Below are 18,736 nucleotides of genomic sequence, written 5' to 3' on the forward strand. Positions count from 1 at the left end.
ACCGGCTCAGGGCTCTGCCGGGGTGATGCCCAGAGCCTGGCACCGTGCAGCAAGCCCTTGCTGTCCCTGCAGGGCAATGCTCTGCTTCTCCAAGGCCCTGCAGGGATGGGGCTGGGGCAGCTCTTGTGGGCTGTGGTTGTCAGCACAGGAGCTCAGCCAGGCTGCCCAAGAGCAGGCAAGCCAGCACTTAGTGTGCCCATGGCACTTGCCCTGAGTGGGCACAGCCATCCTTGCCAACCCAAACCAGCCTGTGATTCTGTGCCAGGGAGGGCCACCCAGCAGGCACTGGGCACAGCCCCCTGGCAGCACTGCAGAGCAAAGCTGTCCTGGCCCAGGAGGTGTGGAAGGCGCTGCTGGGCAGCCCAGAACCGAAGGGACTCAGTGATGCTGTTTGGATTTGGTTTACAAACCTTAAATCACTGCCCAGCTCTGGCTGCTGCTTTAAATTGTGCCTTGGCTCCTCTGGAGCTCCTCCTGCACCAGTTCCTGCCTCTGCCTCATCTGCATTCTGCTGACAGGGGACAAAATTGCTGCTTGCTTCTTCCTGGAGAGTTGGAGCTGGGGCAATTTATGGCCTCTTCTCTGATGCACTCAGGATGGTTCCCAAACTTCCCCAGCCATAAGCAGGCATTTGTCAAGAGGCACCCAGGAGGCACCCAGGTGCTGCAGGCACCCCTGCTGCACACAGTGCTGCTGAAGGACTTGCCCTGGGCTCCTGGGTGGGCTGGGAGCCACAGCTGAGGGCTCTCCAGCATCACACCCCCCAGGAAGGACAGAAGGGTTGGGGCTGGAAGGGACCTCTGGAGATCACCAAGTCCAAGCCCCTCTGCCAGAGCAGCATCACCTAAAGCAGATCTCCCAGGAACACATCCAGGTGAGCCTTGCAAGTCTCCAGAGATGGAGACCTCTCTGGGCAGCCTGCTCCAGGGCTCTGCCACCCTCACAGCAGAGTTCCTCCTCATGCTTAGATGGAGCTCACTGTGCTTGTGCTCATTGCCTCTTGTCCTGCCACTGGGCACCACTGGCAAGAGTCTGGCCCTGTCCTGCTGACACCCACCCCTTAGATATCTGTAGGCATTCACCAGCCCCCCCCCCAGCCTCCTCTTCTCTGGGCTGAACAGCCCCAGATCCCCCTCAGCCTCTCCTCCAAGCTACACAGCCAGAGCTCTCTTAGCCTTTCCTCTTGAAGTCCTCAGAGAGGGCCTGGAAATCACAGACTGGGCTGGAAGGGACCCCAAAGCTCAGCCAGCTCCAAGCCCCTGCCCTGGGCAGGGACACCTCCCACCAGCACAGGTTGCCCAAGGCCTCATCCAGCCTGGCCTGGAAGGGCTCCACACAGCCAGGGAATCCCAGAGCAGAGCAACTGTTTGGGCTGGGAGGGACCTTCAGAAGTGCTCTCCTGCAGCCCCTCTGAAGTGCAGCTCTGCCCGGGGGGAGGAGGCTGTGCCCCGGGGCCAGGAGCCTCCTCCGGAGCTGTCTGAGAGCTGCTGCCTGAACCCAGACCTCCCCTTTGCCTCTTTTCTGGCCATGGCAGTTCCCCCGTGGTGCTCTCCCCCTTTTCCCACCCCAAAGGAGCCCAAAGCCCCCGGGGAGAGCTGGGCACCAGCACCTCCCCTGCGTGCCCTGGCCGGAGCCCCTCTGGCGCTGCCGCCCAAAGCCAGGCTGGGGCTGGCAGGTGCCGGTGCCGTGCTGGTGGTGCTGGGAGGCTGCTGTTTGGCTCTCCCCAGCAGAGGAGGGGCTATTTTTGGCTCTGCTCAGTGCAGTTACCTAGCAATTTGCAGGAGGGTTGGTGTGACTGGGTGGTGACTGGAGCTGGGGAGCTGCTCTGCAGCCAGCGACTCCTTTGTTGCCTTCGCTTCGACTGCTCACCGACAGCCCCAGCAGCAGCTTGGAGCCTCTCAGCTTTGTTCCCTGCTGGGAAGGTCTCAGCCCCGTGGGTTGGTTGGGAAGTGTTTCCCCTGATCGCTGCCTGTGAGCCCCAGGCTGTGCCTGGGCTGGATGTGGAGAGTTCCTCTGCCCTGTGGTGGGGAAACCGCAACAGGTCCCCACAGGAATGCTCTGCAGGACAACCTCAGGCATCTCTCCCGGGGGAGCTGGGCAGAGGGGAGCCTCAGCAAGCTCCACAAGGGCAAGTGCAGGGTCCTGGAGCCCTGGAGCAGGCTGCCCAGAGAGGTTGTGGAGTCTCCTTCCTCGGAGAGCTTCCCAAGCCAGCTGGACATGCCCCTGGGCAAGCTGCTGTGGCTGCCCTGCTGGAGCAGGGGCTTGGGCTGGATGATCTCCAGAGGCCTCTTCCCTCCCCTAGAGTTCTGGGGTTCCGTGGCAGCACTTGGAAGCCTCCTCTGGTAGTGTTCTGTCAGGTTTCTCCGGCCGGGATCGTGGCAGACTCCTTCCTCTCCCTCCTTCCCAGCCCCTGCGCGCAGAGCCGGCCGGGCAGCGCTGCTCCGGGGGAGCCCTCCGTGCTGTTTACATTCGGCTCATTATCTGGGAGGTAATTGATGCTTTCTTCGCTCCCCCGGGGTGTTTGCAGCCCTTCTGTTCCCTCCAGAACCCAGCCACTCTCGTGAAGGGTTGTTATTATCCTGCTAATAAGCAACATTGCTGAAATGCAAACAGAGTCCCTGCCTCCCACCCCCCGGGGTCAGGCTGCGGGGGGAGGAGGAGGGAAATCCCCAGGGAGTCCCCCGAGCGGCGCAGAGCAGGGGGAAAGGGCATCCAGGTGGCACAGAGCCATGGTGCTGTGGTGAACCTTGGTGCCTGGCAATTAGGGACCAATTACAGACACTCCACTTCCATCAGTCCCCACCTTAGGAAATGAGAGCTGGAGAGAGAGAGAGGAAAATCCTCTCCAGAGCCCTTCCTCTTCAAGGCATCTCCTGTACCCATCCCTGCCACTGCACCCATCCCTGCCACAGTACCCACCCCTGCCACAGCAGAGCCTCCTGGGCACCAGGTCTGCAGCCCAGCTTCATGCCCATCCTGGTGGATGCCCAGGCCAAGTGCTGGAGGATGCAGTGATGCTTCTCCTTGCCTCTCTCTGCCTCTGCTGCTGGGGCCTTGAGCTGCAGCACAGACCTGTGCTCAGCACCTCCCAGGTGCAGTTGTGAGTCCTGGCAAGTGTTCAGTGCAGGCAACAGCTTGGAGCTTGCCTAGGGCTTGAGGAAGGTGCCACCTTGCTGGGTGCCAGCGCTGGCAGCACTGAGGGTCTGGCCTCGCACTGGGTGAGGTTTTATTCTCTGCTTGGCTGGAGGCTTCTCATGGCTTGGTGCTCACCAGGCACTGTCACAAGGCTGAGCCCATCCCGGGGTGGCAGCAGCGTGTGGGGGCATCCCTGTGCCCTGGCAGCAGCCTGGCAGCACTGCTGCAGCCTGGACTGGTGCAGCTGAAGGACTCTCACTGGCAGCCTGGCTGTGCCTGCTCGGCAGCAGGCAGCTGGAGCCTGTGGGGATGTCCCTGGGCAGGGCTGCTGCCTTCCAGGGAGAGGTGGTCAGCAAACCTAACTCCCCAGCACCTCCATGCCCTTAGGGCCTTCTGCCTGACCATTTCGTGCTGCAGAGGAGCCGGGAGGAGAGCTCTGTGTCCTTTGGAGCCCCGGGGGGGTGCCCTTAGCAGCGTTCCCCCCGCGGGCCGAGCCCCGGCGGCGCCGGTCCGGCTCCTCACGCCCAGGCTCTCGGCGCAGCTCAGCCCAGCACCGAGCCCGGGACAGCTGCTCGGGGCCGCTCTGCCGAGCTCTCACACGGCCCTCTTGCCACCAAAGCAGCCCCAGCCCCACGGCCCGGCAGAGCTGCCGGGAGCCTGCAATTATCATCACAGGACTATTGTGCTGCTGGTGATTAGAAAGCCTGCGGGAGAAGCTTTCCAGGCTGCTTCTCCTGCTTGCCAAGGGGAGGTGGAGTGGAGCTGGGCCTGAAGCTCTCCCACAGCCTGCTCCAGCGGCTCCTGGCACATGCTGATGCTGGCTCTGCCCAAACCCCACTTGGTTGCAGGCAGAGCCCATCCTGTGGTGGAGTTCAGCAGCAGGAGGAGCTGGGTGGAGGATGAAGGGAGCTGACCCAGCGCTGCCCATCTGGTGCAGAGCTCCTGGCTGTGCTGGGCTGTGGTACAGAGTTGGGAAGGTGCTGTGGGAGGCAGGCTGGGCCAGGGCTGGGCTCCCCAGCCAGGATTCCTGCTCTGGGAGGCGACCAAGCACCTGCTGGGAGGTTTCAGCCTGCGCTGTCTCTGCTGGCATCACCTCCTCCAGGGCTGACAAGCAGAGAGGGGGCCTGGGGCTGCAGCGAGCAGAGTGTGGCCCCTCTGAGCCCTCTGCAGCCTGATCCATTGCTCACAGAGTTCCTTAAGCCTTTGTTGTCAGGGCTGGGGCAGTCAATGCATGAACCTGGCCGAGAGGGTGGAGTGCCAGCAGCACCCAGCTCTGCCCTTCAGTGCCCCTTGGGTGGCAGCTGAAAGCGTGATGGGAAGGGAGGAAGGGTGGAGGGGGGTGGCATGGCTGGTGCTGAGCAGCGTGGTGGGGTGCCAGGGGTGCCAGCCTGCTCCTCAGCTGGGCTCTGATGGGAAGCATCAGCGTGGTGCTGCTCAGAGCATCGCTGCCGTGCTCCTGCCGCTCCCTGCGCCGGCGCTGGGGGGGACCGGAGCTGGGCACAATTCCTCCGCTGTGGGTATGCAAATTGCAGCCATAATGGCACATTGTCTTGTGTGAGCCCAGGAACAGATGGCCCAAAGACAGGCTCAAGATCTGAATGAGTCCTGGGCCCCCGTGCCGGCGCGGGGAGCATATGGTCCTCATCGACTGGGGCTTAGCCTTAATAGCCGAGCGAACTGCTGCAGCTGAGCGAGGGGAGAGAGCGGCAACAGCACCCCCGGGACGCTGCTCTAGTGCCCAGGCCCTCCTGAAAAGCTGGAGTGAGGCCTCCTTGTGCTGCTGCCTTCCAGCAACAGCTGAAGTTTTGCTGGTGGTGATCCACCAGGATGTGCACAGCTCTCGGCTCCGCAGCAGGAGCACAGCTCCCTGGGGCAGTGCCTGGTCCTGGGGTGGCAGCTGTGGCAGGGGGGTGGAGGGCAGCCTCCATGCACAGCAGATGGTTCCACTGGCTGTTGAACTCAGGTCACCCCAAAGCCTGGCTGCAGGGAGCCCGTCCTGGGTGGCACTGGTGGGATTTGTGTCTCACGTGGGCCTGCTGGAGCTGGGCTCTGGCAGATGCCTGGGCACTGAGAGCCACAAGTGCCAGGGGCAAAGGCTGCAGGGCTCTGGGGGAGCCTGCTGCCATCTCCTGCTGCGAGGTGGAGAAGCTGGGGCTGCAGGCAGGGCTGCAGGCAGGGCTGCAGGCAGCAGCAGTCTCACCTGCAGCAGCGCTGCCCTTTGCCCAGGGCATCCACCTGGGCTCCCCCAGCGAGGCTCTGCTGTGCCAGCAGCGCTCTGCTCAGAGCCTGCTCCAGCCCTGCTCCTCCTGCTGCAGCTCCCCAGCCTGCTCCAGCAGCACAGGCAGGCTCTGTAATTCCAGTTGGCATTTTGTTTTATTGCAAGGCTTTAGGAGCTGCTTTGATAGATGGCTTCTCTTCCCCTGTTTGTCACGTCCATGCTGCATGTGTCATCGGAGGCTGCTTTCCAACTTGGAGCCGTCCACAGGCACCCAGTTTGGGAACTGGGGCACTGTGTGCTCAGCTCCTGCAGCTCTGTGAGTCCATGAGGTCCTGGGCTTCTGCTCTGCTGTGTTTCAACCTGGAGATGTTCCTGAGGGCAGCTCCTTGGTGCTGCTTGGATTTCTCCGAGGACCAAAGAGGAGAACAATCCCTGAGGAGCAGGCTGAGCAGCAGTGATTAATTCTGTCAGTTAACCAACATACAAGCACTGAACAGCCTCTGCTGCTGTAACCACATCCCCCTGACAGCAGCAGGGCTGAACCCTTCCCAGCAGCAGAGCTGTCACTGCCAGCCCAGGATCCAGCAGCTGGGGGAAAAGAGACTTTTTTTTCCTCTTGTTTTCCTGCTCTGAAGTGATGTCTTTGGTAGGCAGCTGGGGGCTGGGGCTGGCACTTGCCTACAGCAAGCTCTGTCACGGAGCTAAGTGATCCCCCAGGCTTTGTAACTCTGGAAGCAGGCAGAAGGGATCACAGAGTGGCAGGGGTCAGGAGGGAGATCACTGAGTCCAACCCCCTGCCAGAGCAGGGTCACCCAGGGCAGGGCACACACAGCACATCCAGGTGGGGTTGGAATCTCTCCAGGGATGGAGACTCCACCACCCCTCTGGGCAGCCTGCTCCAGGGCTCTGCCACCCTTCAGTTACAGAAGTTCCTCCTCAGGTTCAGAGGAACTTCTGCTGTTCCAGTTTGTGTCCTTCCCCTTGTCCTGTCCCTGGGCACCACTGAACAAAGCCTGGCCCCAGCCTCCTGCCACTCACCCCTGAGGTATTGATCAGCACTGATGAGATCCCCCTCAGGCTGCTCTCCTCCAGCCCCAATCCCCTCAGCCTCTGCTCACCTCAGAGCCGTTCCAGGCCCCTCAGCATCTCTGCAGCCCTTTGCTGTGCCCTCTCCAGCAAGTCCCTGGCCTCCTTGAAGCAGATCTCAGCTCCTGTGCCACTGCCTTATGGCCTCATGGTTCTGTGGCCTCACCAGGAGTGGAGGAGCTGTGCTGGGGCTGCAGGTTTTGCAGTCCTCCCCCCTCAGCAGAGCCAGCAGCAGCCCTCCCAGCTGCTCTGTCAGTGCAAACAGCTCAGCAGCTCTGCTGGGCTCTGCCCAGGGCAGTGTTACGCGAGGCAGGAGCCCAGCACTCAGCACCTCCCTGGGAAGGAGCAGCTCCGGAGCCCGGGGCACCGCGGGCAGGATGTGTTCCCTCCTCCCTGCCGCATCCCCACGGCCCACTTTGCAGCCAGCCCTCCTGCCCATCTCCGTGCCCCCCTGGCACCTCTGCCAGCACAGGTCCCCCCTGCTCCCAGCCAGCTTGGCAGCGCTGCCAGCATCCTGGGTTTCCATGGCAACCAGAGGATGCTGTGTGCTGGAGCTGGGTACTGCTGCACACCGCAGCACCACCAGCTTCTGCTGCTCCCTCCGGGGAGTGGGTGGCACACAGTGGGTGGCAGGAGCTGCCTGGCAGCTGGAGGAGCCCAGGGGAAGGCAGGTTCAGGGTGCAGTGCCTGGCCAGAGCCAGCTGTGGGACAGCTGTGTGGTAGCAGAAGGAGCAGAGTCCCTGTGCTGGCAGGGGGCAGCTGAAGCCTGCAGAGCAGCACAGCCTCTGCCTGTGTTCCTAGCAAGGCACAAGACAAATGAGCCTGACTCCTGCAGCCATTTGTCTCCCTGCTCTGCTCTGGACCCCACAACCTTTCCCAAGGAAATGAAGTCTGGGGCCTGGCACTATTTGCTCTGCCAGGCTCCTGTGCTCTGAGGCACAGCAGCCTGTGGTGGGCTCCCACAGCCCGAGGTGAGACCCAGCTCAGCAGTCTGATGCAGCTCCCATGGTGCCTGGGGCTGCCCAGGGAGGAAGCACAACCTGCCCCCCCCTCATGGCAGGCTCAGGTTTGTGTTCCTTTGGACTGTGGAAAGCACCAAGAGCAGTCCCAGGCTGTTCCCATCTGGATCTGTGGGGGCTGCTGTGCCATGGTTGTCCATGCCAGCCCTCCCCATGGCATCCCTGCTGCTGCTGGGCTGCGGTGAGCGACCCCCCCCCGCCCGGCCTGGGGCTGAGGAGCAGCCGTGGCAACTGCAAGAGAAGCTTCTGAGTTATTCCTCTAATCAAAAGTGATGCTGCTGCTGTGAGCATCCAGCTGGAGCAGGTGGGGAGGTGGGCACAGGGCAGGCTGCGTCGCCTCCTGTCAGCATCACAGCCTCTGCCGGCAGGACGGCGCTGCCCAGGAGGACTTCCCTCTCCTTGCTCCTCTTGTTGGAGCCTGGATGCTCACAGCAGGAGCTCCACAGCCTCTCCTCCTCCCCTCCCAGCTACAGCCAGGCACGGGCACAGGCTTCCCACTCAGGTGATGGATGCACCTTGCTCCTTGTCAGCAGCCCCACAGCCAATAAAAGGGAATCAGAAGCGAGGCGCCACGGAAACGGCCTCCCCAAAGAGCTGTGAAGTGCTAAACGCTGCTCTCCTGACCAGCAGATGAGGGTTTTGTCTTTAAACAAATCCCCCTAGTTAGCAAAGAAGGATTCTGGAATGCTGGAGCAGTGCTCTGAAGGAGTGGAGGCGGTGGGATGGATCCTGTGCTCGGCAGCAGCCAGAGGCTGGTGGGGAGGAGCAGGAGGCTCCTGCTGTCCATCTGCTGCTGGAAGCTGCTTTCAGGGCTCCCAGAGCCTTGCACAAAGCAGCCAAGCACCCAGAGCTTGCACCCAGCTGTCTGGGGGCTGCCTTTGGCCCTGCACACACAGGCTGGCACGGCAGCAGGAGCCTGGCAGCAGCTTTGCTGCAGTTTCAAACCACTTCATCAAGATTCTGTGGAGGTGGAGAGCCTGCGCTGCACCCCTGGGACCTTCCCACCCCGGCTGCCGGGAATCTCGGGGAGAGGAACCTCCAGCAGCGAGGAGGGGACCCAGAGCCTGGAGATGGAGATGACTTGGGAGCAGCTCGCTGGAGCTGGCTGCTGGGGGTGCCCAGCACGGCGTGGGGAGCTTGGTCTCCCTGGCAATGGTTGCCATGCGATCGCTGCGGTGCCAGCGCGGCCGCACTCGGCACGCTCTGCTCCCCGAGGGGATGTGCCCGTGCTGGAGGCCCCAGGGAGCCACAGGCACCAGGAGCTGGGTGCTGGGGGGTGGATGGAAAGAGGGGAGAAAGAGAGAGGCAGGAGCTGCCCCTTGGCTCTGCGGTGCAGAGGGGTGTGGGCATCACAGCAGGAACCAACAGCGCGGTGCCCACATCCTGCCCTTCCCGGGTCCTGCCCCGGAGCAGAATCCTGCCCCGCGGTGGAACTGGACCATCAGTCACAGCCCTGCAGCAGAGGCAGCTCCCCAAACCTGCAAGACATTTCTGACCTTTCCCTGCTGCTGCCCAACCCCCCAGGTCGCTGTCCAGCTGCCCTTTGTCACTCAGCCCTTCAGTGTCACTCCCAGTGGAGGGCTGCAGAGATGCTGAGGGGCCTGGAACGGCTCTGAGGTGAGCAGAGGCTGAGGGGATTGGGGCTGGAGGAGAGCAGCCTGAGGGGGATCTCATCAGTGCTGATCAATACCTCAGGGGTGGGTGGCAGGAGGCTGGGGCCAGGCTTTGTTCAGTGGTGCCCAGGGACAGGACAAGGGGAAGGACACAAACTGGAACAGCAGAAGTTCCTCTGAACCTGAGGAGGAACTTCTGTAACTGAAGGGTGGCAGAGCCCTGGAGCAGGCTGCCCAGAGGGGTGGTGGAGTCTCCATCCCTGGAGAGATTCCAACCCCACCTGGATGTGCTGTGTGTGCCCTGCCCTGGGTGACCCTGCTCTGGCAGGGGGTTGGACTCAGTGATCTCCCTCCTGACCCCTGCCACTCTGTGATCCCTTCTGCCTGCTTCCAGAGTTACAAAGCCTGGGGGATCACTTAGCTCCGTGACAGAGCTTGCTGTAGGCAAGTGCCAGCCCCAGCCCCCAGCTGCCTACCAAAGACATCACTTCAGAGGTACAAAAAGTCTCTTCCCCCCAGCTGCTGGACTCTGCTTCTGCAGGGGCAGAGGCCCCAGGGAGTGCAGGCTTCCTGTCTTGGGAAACCTTTTGGGAGGCTCAGTGTTGAGGATGTGCTGGGACACAGGCAGCAGCTGCTCGGAGCAGGCAGCTGTGAGCACTGGGCAGGAAGCAGGTCCCCAGGCAGGTCCCCAGGCAGGGCTGGAGGCTGCCTCTGCCCTCAGCAGCGCTGCCAGGGCCGTCCCAAGGGGAACCTCCTGGGGTGGCAGCGGTGCCTGGCGCTGGGTCGTGGTCCCTGCTGCTGCGGCTGAGCAGCAGCTCTGCACTGCTCATCACTCAGCAGCAGGCATAATTGGATTGGGGACGTGCTGCATTGTGAATTGAGTTGACTGATGGGGAAGTGTCACTTTTATTAACAATCTTCCTTCAGATGATAATTTTATATCTGCAAGGATGGGTTCCAAGAGCACTTGAAGGCAGCAGCTCTAAACGGCGCAGTCATTCCAATAAAGGCTGACTTCTCTCTTTCATATACTTGTTTTTAAATATTTTATCTGCTGGTGGGGAACTCTCTCCAATTAGGAGCCCAAACCAGGGGAAGAAAAGGCTCATCCTCCAGCAGCGAGTCTGGATCCAGCCCCTGGGCGCGCGGAGCCGCCGCGCGGCGCCGGGCGAGGGAGGCCCCGCGCGGCCCTGGGCGCTGCCCTGGCTCCGGGCTGACGGATCTGAGCTCCAGCCCAGGGCGCTGCAGGCTCCAGGAAGGCTTTGTTGCGTTCCCCTCTTTCTCTCCCCGTGCTCTGGGCTGTGAAGCTTCATTTCCCCCCTCTCTGAACAGCTTCGTGGTTTGTTTCCAGCGGTACCCTCGTGGGGGAAAGGGAGCAGCTGAACTCTCCAGGCGAGGAGAGCTGGGCAATGTGCTCTGCTTCCCCAACCCTGGCTGCAGGAGGAGCTTGCTGTGGTCCAGGGCTGGCACACAGCTGAGGGTCCCGGCAGTGTGGGAGAGCTGGAGCTGTGCAGCCACAGCCTGGTGTGTGTGGTGCTGAGCAGCCATGGCACGGGCTGGGAGCAGCAAGCAGCCCTGCAAGAGCCAGCTGCGGGAGGTAGGCAATGGCTGAGCTAAGCAGCACCAAGCCTGGATCAGGCAGCAGGCCCTGGCATCTCTTCATCCTCTGCCAGCACCTGTAGCTCTCTCCTTGCTGGGGTTGGCACCACCACCCTGCCAGGGAGCGGCTTTGGGCACCCAGCACATGCCCACGGCCTCCTCTCCAGCCTCCTCCTCCCCTTGCCCCAGCTCCAGCTGGGTGGTGGTGGCCAAGGAGCAGCAGGGCTGCAGGAGCTCAGTGCCCAGCCAGAGGGCACAGTCCCTGGGCACACCACCTGTGCCAGGGCAGGCTGTTTCCCCACCCTGCTTTCTCCATCACATCAGTGCCTCCTGATCCCTGCTCTTGGGCTTCCAGGGCAGATCTGAGCACTGGAAACTGCTTCATTTCCTTCTGTGTCTGCAGCAGAGAGAAGTGAAGCAAGAGCAGGAGTGAGAGGGACAAGCCTGAGCAGTCAGAAACATCCCAGCTGCTGCCTCGGGAGGGAATTCACTCCTGCCTTTGCTCCACCTCCTTCACAGCAGGGAGAGGTTTGGGGTTTTTTTCCCCTCGTGCTGAAGTCAAACAACTTTTGGGGTTATTTGATGTTAGTTGGGGGGTTCCTGCCCTCCAGCTGTGCCAGGGGAGGTTCAGCTTGGATCTTAGAAGTTTCTTCACAGAAAGGGCTCTCAGGGCTGCCACAGGCTGCCCAGGCAGGTGGTGGAGTTCCCATCCCTGGAGGTGTGCAAAGGACACAAGGAGGTGGTGCTGAGGGCCGTGGCTCAGTGCTGGTGTTGTGAGCTCTGGGAGAGAGTTGGACTTGATCTCCAAGGTCCCTTCCAGCCTCCACAGCTCTGTGTTGTGTGTTCAGTGCCGGGGGGGTGGCTCAGAGGCCTCCTCTCAGGACCTGGCTCACTGCTTCCTTTCCCTCTGCTCCTCAAGCCCATTCTAATTAAAGTGCCTTAACAGCTCTTTGCTGTGAGCCTTTCGTCGGCAGCGGAGGGGGGGAGCCCTGCCTGGCCCCTCAGCCAGCGCTGCCTGCACCCCAGCAGTGCCCCCTGACCCCTCATCGATCGGCAGCCACTTCAGCACGTCCCTATTGATCACTTAAGCACTCGGTGCTTTGTTTATCCCCCGGCAGAAGGAGCTTTGCACCAGCCCACAGCAGTCGGCTTGGACTGGGAGCTAAGGAAGAAAAATGAGCCGAGGAAAGCTGAGCTGTGCCTGGCTTCCTCTGCAGGGGGGCTGCGGTGGGGAGGGTCACTGCCTAATGAAAAACATCAGCTGCAAAGCTTCAGATCGGGGAAAAAAGCTCTGTGGCCAAAGTCGCAGTGAGAAGGATTGTCCTGGGTGAGGGAGAAGGTCTGAGCTGGCCAGGGGAGCAGAACAGGAGGCACAGAGGGGCTCAGAGCAGGAGGCACAGAGGGGCTCAGAGCAGGAGGCACAGAGGGGCTCAGAATAGGAGGCACAGAGGGGCTCAGAACAGGAGGCACAGAGGGGCTCAGAGCAGGAGGCACAGAGGGGCTCAGAACAGGAGGCACAGAGGGGAGCAGAGCAGGAGGCACAGAGGGGCTCAGAATAGGAGGCACAGAGGGGAGCAGAACAGGAGGCACAGAGGGGCTCAGAGCAGGAGGCACAGAGGGGCTCAGAGCAGGAGGCACAGAGGGGAGCAGAGCAGGAGGCACAGAGGGGCTCAGAACAGGAGGCACAGAGGGGCTCAGAACAGGAGGCACAGAGGGGCTCAGAGCAGGAGGCACAGAGGGGCTCAGAGCAGGAGGCACAGAGGCACAGAGGGGCTCAGAGCAGGAGGCACAGAGGGGCTCAGAGCAGGAGGCACAGAGGGGCTCTGTCCTTCTCATAGATCCATAGAATGGGTTGGATTGGAAGGGACCTCAAAGCTCATCCAGTTCCAAGCCCCTGCCATGGGCAGGGACACCTCCCCCCAGCCCAGGCTGCTCAGGGCCTCATCCAGCCTGGCCCTGAACACCTCCAGGGAGGGGACAGCCACAGCCTCCCTGGGCAGCCTGTGCCAGTCTCTCCCTGCCCTCACTCTCAAGAATTCCTTCCTCATCTCCAGTCTCAATCTGCCCTCCTCAAGCTTCAATCCATTCCCTCTCATCCCTCAAGACCTCATCAGAAGTCTCTTTTCTCTTGTCCCCAGCTCCTCTGCCTCTGCTCCTGGGTGGCACCGGCTGCCATTTGCCCGTTGTTGGGTGCTCTTGCTGGGCATGGTGCGTGCTGGAGCCGTGGGAGGTGGTGAGAGCTGATCTGCAGAGCTGCCTGTGCCCTGTGCTCAGAGGAGCAGAGAGCAGCCCCCTTGCTTCAGCTGCTGTTGTTCTAAAGTGGGTCATGGGAGAACAACAGGCAGCCAGCAAAATCCTCCCTGGCGGCGCTTTCCCAGCTCTTGGTTTCCCTTCCCCCTGCTCCTCCTCCCTCAGCGAGGCAGCTCACATCCAGGGATGGATCTGTGGCCAAGCCCTGGTCGAGGTGGGCACAGGTAGGGTGGCCAGTGAGCCCAGTGCCACCCAGTGAGCTCAGTGCCACCCCAGTGAGCTCAGTGCCAGCCCAGTGAGCCCAGTGCCACCCAGTGAGCCCAGTGCCACCCCAGTGAGCTCAGTGCCACCCCAATGAGCCCAGTGCCACCCCTGTGAGCCCAGTACCACCCAGTGAGCCCAGTGCCAGCCCAGTGAGCTCAGTGCCACCCCTGTGAGCCCAGTGCCAGCCCAGTGAGCCCAGTGCCACCCCAGTGAGCCCAGTGCCAGCCCAGTGAGCCCAGTGCCACCCCAGTGAGCTCAGTGCCACCCCAGTGAGCCCAGTGCCACCCCAGTGAGCTCAGTGCCAGCCCAGTGAGCCCAGTGCCAGCCCAGTGAGCCCAGTGCCACCCCAGTGAGCTCAGTGCCACCCCTGTGAGCCCAGTGCCAGCCCAGTGAGCTCAGTGCCACCCCTGTGAGCCCATTCACCAGCACAGAGCCCTGCCCCAGCATCAGAGTCCCTGCAGCAGCTGGGACCTGTGGCCCTTTGGTTTCTGTGCTCCTTGAGCAATGAATAGTGAGAGCCAGCTGCTGAGTTGGCCAACACCAAGGTGGAGCCCAGCACCAAGGTGGAGCCCAGCACCAAGGTGGAACTCAGCACCAAGGTGGAGCCCAAGCCACCTGCACCAAGCCTGGGGAGCATGGGGCTGCTGCTGGTGCTGGGACACAGCCCCCAGGCCGGTGGGGACCCTCCATCAGAGGCAGGAAGCTGCTCCACCTGAGGATGCCGTCAGGGCCCCTGGGTTTGGTGCTGCAGGATCTTCTGGCAGAGGACAGAGCTGCTGGATGTGGCCCTGAGCTCTGCCACCTGGATCTCTGGGATGGATCCCTCTGCCTTGCCCCTGCCCCTGGATTTCCAGGTGCTCTGGTGAGGCTCTGAGCCTTCTGCTGGAGCTGGCTGGTGCTGGGGTGGTTTGAAGGCAGCCCCTGGGCGGGGGCCTGGGAATGGATCCTGGCAGAGGTGATTCCAGGGGCTGGGAAGCTGGGCTGCAGCCTCTCTGCTTCTTACTTAACCAGTACAGGCTTTTTCCACCCCCCCAGCTGAGCAGCCTTCAGAGGAACTTTCTCTGCCATTCATTGCCAGGGCTCTGAGGGAAAAAGGCAAAGCTGAAGATGAAGCTTTGGCCACCAGAGAGAAGGCTTGGTGGAAGCTGAGGCCCTTGGAAGCATGAGGGCAGCACTTTGGCTTGGGAGCTGCTGGTGGGAGCTGGTTAGGGGAGGGAGAGAGTGCAGGCAGGGAGCTGTGTGCCGTGGGCATGGGGAGGGCCAGGCTGCTGCAGCACAGAGGAGCCTGGGCTGGGCTTGCTCTGCTCCATGTCACTGCTGCAGCTCTTGGGCTTCACCTGTGTGGCCTTCTGGAAGAGAAACCATCAGGCCTGGGCACAGGGCTGCAGAGCTGATGTGTGCCTTGCCCACCATGCCTGGTGCCCTGAGGGCCAGGAGCAGCTGCTGCCCAGACCTGCATTCCACCTCTCACTCCATCCCACTGCATCTCCATCCCACTGCATCTCCACCCCACTGCATCTCCATCCTACTTTATCTCCATCCCACTGCTTCTCCATCCCACTGTATCTCCATCCTACTTTATCTCCACCCCACTGCATCTCCACAGGCATCAGCCCCCTCAGTGCCTGAATCAGTCCTGGAGCTGCAGGTGGGCAGCTGAGGTCGGTGGCTCCCTGCAGAGCTCATGGCCGTATCCAGCAGTGCTGTTTTCTGCCCGAGGATCCTGCAGCACCGAACACAGATGCCCTGAGGGCACAGAGCAAACCAACAAGGGGGTACTGGGACCCTCCAGTGGGCTGCTGGCTCTGCTGGGGAGGATCAGCCAGGGATAGCCTCCCAGGGAACATCAAACCGCTGCCGGCTTGGAACCACATCTGCCGGCGAACGTTTCCGTGCCACATCTGCTGCTTTGAATTAGGACCTGAATATTCATCTCCAAAATGTATAATTTATACTTACAGCAGACAATTCATAATTTAAGTGTTATTGCTCTAAATTAAGTCTAACATTTAAGCTGGCTGCAGACCAGGCAACTAAAACCAAGGCACCACGACGGAGGAGCCCTCGCTCGTGCCGCCGGGCAGCCGGCGCTAGGATGCTCTGGCCAGGGCAGAGCTGGCCCCGGCTCCGTGTGGTGCCCCAGCCACCACCTCACCCTCCTCCAGCAGCACTCACTGGAGACAGAAACCCAAACAAAAAGGCCAGAAATTAGGAAGGGGGAAAAAAAGGGAAAATTCAACATGAAAATTTAATTAAATCAGCCTTTGATGGCTCTCTGTGGAGGGGACTTAGCTGGGCAGAGTATTTGTTGGAGAGCAATAATAGCTGCTAATTAGGAAGGGACTGGATGGGAAAGGAGGGGGTTATGGGTTCATTTGATTTGATTTGAAACCAGCCCCCCCTGCCCCTGCACAAACCCAGGAGGCTCCACACACTCTGCTGCCTAAATGTCATCCCAGCCACAGCCTGCTGCCAGGGAGCCAGCTGGAGCCCCTGGGTTCAGCTCAGCACAGGCACAGAGTGCCAGTGCCTGGGAGGGATCAGGTTGGGTTTGCATGGCCACAGGGGATGCTGGCTGCAGCTGTGGGCTCCCAGGGAAGGCAAGGCCGGAGGAGAGACTCCTTCCCCTTGCCGTAGGACTCTGCTCTCAGAGGTCTTTGCCAGCCAGAACAGTTCTGTGGTTCTGTGCCTCCTGACCTCTCCATGGGTGCTGCTACACTGGGGTGGCTGTGGTGGTGTTGGCAGCCCCAGTGTCCAACTCCATCTCCATTCCCACCACCCAGCCCTATCCACCATCTCCAACCCCAGACCCAACACCCAGATCCATTCCCAATGTCCATCCCCAATGTCCAGCTCCATCCCCAACACCCAGATCCATTCCCAACGTCCATCCCCAATGTCCAGCTCCATCCCCAACACCCAGATCCATTCCCAATGTCCATCCCCAATGTCCAGCTCCATCCCCAACACCCAGATCCATTCCCAAAGGCCATCCCCAATGTCCAGCTCCATCCCCAACACCCAAATCCATTCCCAATGTCCATCCCCAATGTCCAGCTCCATCCCCAACACCCAGATCCATTCCCAATGTCCATCCCCAATGTCCAGCTCCATCCCCAACACCCAAATCCATTCCCAATGTCCATCCCCAATGTCCAGCTCCATCCCCAACACCCAAATCCATTCCCAATGTCCATCCCCAATGTCCAGCTCCATCCCCAACACCCAGATCCATTCCCAATGTCCATCCCCAATGTCCAGCTCCATCCCCAACACCCAAATCCATTCCCAATGTCCATCCCCAATGTCCAGCTCCATCCCCAACACCCAAATCCATTCCCAATGTCCATCCCCAACACCCAGCTCCATCCCAACACCCAGCTCCATCCCCAACACCCAGCTCCATCCCCAACACCCAGCTCCATCCCAACACCCAGCTCCATCCCCAACACCCAGCTCCATCCCAACACCCAGCTCCATCCCAACACCCAGCTCCATCCCCAAGGTCCAGCTCCATCCCCACCCCAGCTGTCCATTGCCATCCCCACTGTCCCCAGGAAGCAGCCCACCCAGCCAGGACAGGGAGCTGGGAATGCCCAGGAGGCACAAGTGTGGAGCTGGGAGAGGGTCAGGGCCCCTGGGCCACTCTGCTCCTCCCCTGCCCGGCTCTGCCTCCCCCCTGCAAATCCCCTGCCGGCTGCCTGGGCTTTGTGAATGAGCCCCTGGAAGATTTGCATAGATCCTAATAAATGTGAGTCATAAGCAGGCAGCATTTCAAATGCTCACTGAAGGGGAGCACCAAATATCCCCATTAGAGCTTTTATCCCCTGCTATTTCCTATCACAATAAAATGTCAAAAGGAAAAGAGAAGCAGATTTCTGATATTATTACTTTGAACTTTTCTTGGCTGCACTCCCCTGAAGCATGACATTTACTGAGGAGAGGGGGGAAAGAGGAGCCTGCAATATCTCCTTCATCATCTTTATTTCTGTGCCGTGGCATGGAGCAGCTGGACCCCGGCCCCTGGGGGCTGGGCTGGCACCGCAGCCCTGGGGCCCTGCTGGCGTCCCCAGCACCTCTGGAGGGCTCTGCAGGGCCCCAGGCACAGGGAGGCAGCAGGCAGGCTCTATGCTCTTAGCAACATTCATCATTGTCATCACCAGCCACTCATTAAGGTTGGAAAAGACCTCCAAGACCACCAAGCCCGACCTTCAAGCCAGCCCCTCTGTGGCCACCAGGCCGCGGCAGCCCCAGCACCCTCGGCACGGACGCGAGAGCAGGAGGCAGCCGGCGGCAGGGGATCGCCCTGCAGGCGCCGAGAGCACAGCCGCCAGGTCTGGTCTCACAACGATCGGGTCTCAAAAGGCAGTAAGCAGGACTCACAACGCAACAGTCCCGACGTGTGCTGCTTCCCAAGGAGCTGTCCCTCTGGTCCCGGTGCACTCCCGGAAGAAGCAGCTCGAAGGAGCAGCCCCCAGCCCCCACCCCGATGGCTCCATCCTGGCTGTGCCCCCGGGGCCAGGCTCTGCCCCGGGCTTTACACCTGGGTGTGAAGGGGCCCCCGGGGGCTTGTAAAATGATTGCAGGTGGTTGGAAGTGCAGAGGGAGAGGAAGAGCACTCAGAGATCCCTTAGAGGAGTTAGAAGAATGAAATGTTTCATCCATCAGAAGCTTTTACAGGTCCATTTGGAAACCCATTTGAACTCTTTTAATTTCATTTATGGAGCTCATAAAGGCAAACAGCACCAGGGAGAGCCTCTCCCACCACCATGGAGCAGCCATGGCCTGAGCCACCCTGGGAGCTCTGCTGGGGGGCAGCAGTGTGGCCAGGGACATCCCACTGACCCTCGGGTGCCAGGGACTCTGAGCAGCAGCTCCCATCTCTGGTGGCCCACGATGGGCAACTGAGAATGGAACAGCAAAGGTGGGAAGTCCATGGACCAGGGGTGAGGAGCTGCTCATGGACTCTGCTGAAGATGAAGCCTTGACCCCTGCAGGGGGCTTTGCTGGTCCCAGCCAGCAGCTCTGCTCCTGGGAGGTTCAAAGTGTCTCCTCCTGGAGCTCCTCACAGAGCACATCACAGGTGGAAAGGTGTGGATGGGTCCTGGCATTGAGGACCTTACAGGAGGTACCTGGAGAAGGTTCTCAGAGCAGTGCTTTTCCTCTGGGCAGCTTTCAGTGGATAAAAGAAGACCCCAAAAGCCAGGCTATGAGCTCTGGGGAATGTCCTGCATCAGGGTCTGGCTCTCAGTGGGGCCTGGCAGGTGCACTCCAGGGTGGCTCCCTCAAAGGCAGAGGCAGGAGCAGAGGGAGTGTGCTGAGGAGGTGCTGCTCATGGGGCTCCAGCTTGGAGCAGATGATGCCAGAGGGACCCCAAATGCTCCACACCTTGGACCTAGAGCAGGCAGACCACCAGTGGAAGACCACAGCAACCCCCAGTGCTGACGGTGCCACAGCAGAGCCAGTGAGCCCTGCTCCCAGCAAGGGGGTCCCGGCCGTGGCAGGGCAGGGGGGGGGGGGGCTGCAGCGGGGGCACAGGCAGGGCCGGGAGG

The sequence above is a fragment of the Dryobates pubescens genome, chromosome 33 (genome assembly GCF_014839835.1).
Source record: "Dryobates pubescens isolate bDryPub1 chromosome 33, bDryPub1.pri, whole genome shotgun sequence".
In the NCBI taxonomy this organism is placed as follows: domain Eukaryota; kingdom Metazoa; phylum Chordata; class Aves; order Piciformes; family Picidae; genus Dryobates; species Dryobates pubescens.